Source organism: Triticum aestivum, chromosome 5B (genome assembly GCF_018294505.1).
Source record: "Triticum aestivum cultivar Chinese Spring chromosome 5B, IWGSC CS RefSeq v2.1, whole genome shotgun sequence".
Classification (NCBI taxonomy): Eukaryota; Viridiplantae; Streptophyta; class Magnoliopsida; order Poales; family Poaceae; genus Triticum; species Triticum aestivum.
In genome coordinates this window covers 604,260,371-604,265,337 of record NC_057807.1, presented here as the reverse complement: position 1 = coordinate 604,265,337, position 4,967 = coordinate 604,260,371, and positions in this window count along the sequence as shown.

Below are 4,967 nucleotides of genomic sequence, written 5' to 3'. Positions count from 1 at the left end.
ACACACCCCTTTTCTTCGCCTCCATATGCATATGCAGGCAGTCGTTTGCTTCCGCAACTCGGTCGATATTTTAGATAATTGAAACCACGTAGTTTCTTTCTATTGGTTTGTTAGTTGCGGTGTTAAGAGAAGGTTTTAGCTTGAAACATTATATTCTTGAAGTATGTCTGGTTTGATTTAGTTATCTCAAGCATGATTAAGATGAATTATTCGAGCCAATCGATTATGTAGATGAGGCTTCTGGTCCTCTGAATGTGTTGAGGCGAAGCAATGGTCTTTGTATTTCTTTACTCCTATATAAAAGATTCAGTTGGTGATGATGGTGTGTCTGCCATCCGTCAGAAATCTAACGGCTGTAAGGTAAATTGTGGCATTTTTGCAACAATAGCCCACATCACTACTCTAATTTATAGAAAACCCCTTATTATCTTGAAAGCAACCACATTCCTCCCTCGCCTCATCAAAACAGTCTGAGAAATATATTTTTAGTGAAATGTAATATATTTTTAGTGCTATATGTATATCAAAACAAGAGTGTGTTTTTTTAAGTTTGTGAACAAGTATCATTCTACTTTGGATCCGTCGCAACGCACAGGCACATTGCTAGTTCGTAGAAAAATCTAACCATGCAAAAGGTGCAACACTCTTATCTATCATGTCACTTCGTTTTCTCCCGGATAAAAAGCTACCACCTCACTGGAAATAATGTATTCCGCCTTAAAACGTGAGCAACTCCTAGCTAGCTAGAGAGGCAAAACATTGCTACCGCCAAAGTGCAGCGCATAGGAACCAGCCGGAGGCAGTGTGGGGGTGTATGCAAAAGTGCTTACGGAGTTATGCCACCGTGGGTACATCAACCTTGGTCGTTGATGGCTTGTTAACTGAACGAACTTGTACCACTGATCGGCTGGCTCCTCCATGGGGCCGGTATAAACCAGCAGTTTCTTCTCCCCACAAGACGGAGTTCTGTCATGCACGCGGTGCTGCTCCCGATCTCGTGAGCGCACAGGGTTCCATTGGGCTCTTGCAGCAACAAGTGCCCCCGTTGCAGGAGGCCTGCTCCGGTGCTCCCCCTAACCTAATTTTGGAGAGGTATTTTTGTCCCCGCGAGTTTGTTTTTTCCTGGCCCGCCGTAGCCCAGATCCAAGCCCTGTCTAGCCCTGCCAAGCCCTGTATAGCCCAGACCGTATACGTACAGTACCTGGTACGGAAAAAAAACATCACACGACCCCACGACCACGTAGGACCTGCCGGATCCAATCATTCACGCACCTCCATCAATCTCGCGAGCATTCACGCAGCTCCATAATTCACGCGGTAGATCTCCAGCGTTGCGCGGCTATCTCGTCGCCGGCGATCTCGTCGGACAGCGGGCGTGGCAACATCGTGAATCTCCAGCGCTCACAGGTACCGCATCCTGCATCCCCCCGCACCCCTCTAGTCTCGCTCGCGGCAACATCGAACGAACTGCCGCCGTCAGATATAGTGGTTAGCCTAGCGGGGAGGGTAACCTACCTACCCGGCGGCGCATGCAATCATGGATCTTGTTCCGGTAGTGCTGCTCCTCGTGATCTGGGTTTCTTCAGTGTAGGATTCACGTAGTGTCGGTTGCCATCGGCTGTGTCCACCAGGACTATCATTATTTGATGTGGCGGCTAACCTAGGTATCCGGCGGCAGAGGTAATCACAGATCTAGCTAGGTTTTGTAGTGCTGCTCCTCGCGATAGAAAGTGATCACGACGGGTGCCGTGGCCATCTTCCTGGCTTGGTTTGGCAGATCTGAACGGCCTCGGTTGGGGTTGTTTACCGAACATCCGTGATCGTTAGCTATGTGTTGATATTTCATCATTGATAATGTTTTCATCATTTGTTGTAGGAAATGGCGGACGACGAGTTAACTGATATGATGGTAGACATGGAGTTTGGAGAACTGATGAAAGACTGGATAGAAGATTGGACAGATGATGACAATTCAGTTCTTGGAAATCAGTCAGAGAATGGGAACGAATGGGAAGATTTTAATGTGAGTGGCATTACCATGTTGTAATTTTTTGGTGCCATCGTACAACATTATATTTTTGTGTTGAAAATTTGTAGATGGATGAGCATGATGATGGTCAGGAAAACAATTCGGAGCTCTCAAATGAAGATTACATTAGTCAGGTACGTAAGTGAAAAAATTTGTTGGCATGCAAATTGAATTCATTCTGGAATATTATATGATAAGTAATTATGTATTTGTGTTGTATTTTTCAGTTCATTTCCGAATGTCATAATGCATACGACTATTACGGTGAATCCGACGCGGAGACAAGCCTTAACGACGAATCATCAGATGCACCTGATTCTGGGGATTCGCAGTCGTTGGTCACCATGAGTGAGGTATTTGTGTAATCAATGTTCTATGGAAGTAATGTTAAACCATACAAAACAGTTTTCATGGCTATGTTTTGATTGTGTAGGTGACAGATGATGGTGGGGTAATGAATGTCCAAGATACTGCCAGTGCAGATGATAAGAAGGATATGTTCATGCAGATAATGGACATGACTTTTATGACTCAGGATGCTGCGTATGATTTCTACAACAGCTATGCTAAATCTAATGGTTTCAGCATTAGGAAGAATAAGGTCAGGTACACCAAAACCGAGGCACATCTTATGCGTTATAGGAGGTTTGTTTGTTCCAGACAAGGGAAACGTGACAGCAAGTTGCTAACCGAGGAAGGGCACAGCCGTCGGCTCAGAGCCGAGACACGCTGCTTTTGCGAAGCACACCTGACTGTCAAGCTTGACCAAAAGCGTGGGGTTTGGTATGTTGCAAGTTTTGAGGACAAGCATAGCCATATGTTGGTAGGACCGGACGAGGTACCTTTTCTTTGGTCCCACAGAAAAATCAAAGAGTTTCAGAAGCATGAGATAATGTCCATGGGAGCTGCAGGGATTAGAATTCACGACATGATGGATTCCCTCATCAGCAAACATGTATGGTATGGTGGTGTTGGTTTTACCAGGCGTGAAATATACAACCTTTGTGCCAGGGAGAAGAGGAAGCTGCTTTCAAAAGGTGATGCTACCACAGCCATAGGCATCATGGCCAGTAGAAAACAGAGGGATCCTAGCTTCTTTTTCAAGTACATGCTAGATAAGGAAGGACACTTGAATAGGATGTTCTGGTGTGACTCCCAGTCTCGTCATGACTATGAGGACTTTGGCGACGTGCTTGTATTTGACAGCACGTACAAGATGAACCGCTATGGTATGCCATTCATACCTTTTGTTGGTCTTAACAATCACCGGAAGACCACTGTTTTTGGTTGTGCCATAGTTTCGGACGAGACCGAACAGACATACGTGTGGCTGCTGCAGACTTTTTTGAGGTCCATGTGTCAAAAGATGCCGAAGAGTGTAATCACAGACGCCGACACTGCGATGATCAAGGCAATTCGCGAAGTCTTGCCAGACGCGTGGCACCGTATATGTACGTGGCATATAGAAAAAAATATGAAGATTCACCTCAGTCCCAAGTCCTTGAAGGAGTTCCGAACTCTTCTGTACTACAGCACGTCCACGGCCACGTTTGAGGAGAGATGGCACGCGTTTACCAAAAGATGGCAGTCGGAAAAAACAGTAACATGGTTGAGACGAATGTATAAGAAGAGGAGACTGTGGGCCGCGGCTTATCTGACAGAGGGGTTTTGGCTTGGCATGAAAAGCAACCAGCGGAGTGAAAGCCTAAACTCATGCCTTCACCTCCACCTAGACGGTGAAATGATGCTGGTGGATATGATTTTGCATTATGAGAACGCCGTTGTACGTATCCGTGAAAATGAGGCGCGAGATGACTGCACAGCCTCACAGAGTTTATCGGTGCCAGTTACTACATCGAGGGAACTTGAGATAGCTGCTTCTCATGTCTTCACTCCAGCAAACTTCTATATGTTGCAAGAAGATCTTAGAAAAATTGATGGCATGGAGATTGTAGAATTAAGCTGGGAGATGGATCACAGCAGTACATCGTGGCCTGGAAGAATAACCGGAATAGTCGTTTTTGGGTGGAGTATACAGCAGTAAATTCCGCAGAACCTATACGGTGCAGCTGCAGAAGAATGTTTCGAAAGGGTCTACCTTGCAAACACATATTCCACGTACTGAAGTACTTGAACATATCTGAAATACCAAAGTGTTTAGTTCTTCTTCGGTTCACGAAACAAGCAAGGTTGGGACTGCCCGCGAGGCGCACAAGCGATCTGTTGGGATATGGTTGGACTGGGGCAGAGGAAAGAATGAAATATAGCCAGGTCAGTGTGTTAGCGTCAGAAGCTATGCATGCGGCATGCAAACACCCAGCTTTGTGGGATCAGTTACATGATAGTTTGAAGGCTGTGATAGCTAAGAGTCATGAGTATGATCTGCTACAGGGAAATTTGAGCAAGAATATAAATGACTTCAGTAAGTGTGCAGTTGAATATGTAGACGATGGTGAAGGCAACATGGTCGCAGTTAAAAATCCTATGAAAGTGTCAAGCAAAGGTGCAACAAAGGTAGATGAGAACCGCCCGGTCTCGAAAAATGGTAGACCACTCTCTTTTGATGAGTTGAAAACCCGGTGCGGCGCTTGCAAATTGCTAGGACACACTAAACGTAGCAAGAAATGCAAACTAAATCAGAAGTAAGTGTTTGTATGCATTCTGGAATATTGAAAAATTTATCGTTCATAAACTTATATTGTCTTCTATGATGTGCAGAACAGTGGCGAAGGAAGAAGTGTAGAACACTTGCTTCAATTTTTTACTGATGAATCGAGTGAACAGGGCAGTATATCCTTTTCACATTATGTCATCAATTTTAGTTCGACGTTTAACATCGTGTTTGGATCCTATATATATCTTCTATACCTAAATACCTAGCCCCCAGTACTAGATTTGTGTACACATGCAGTGGCGGAGCTAGCCAGAATCAACTGGG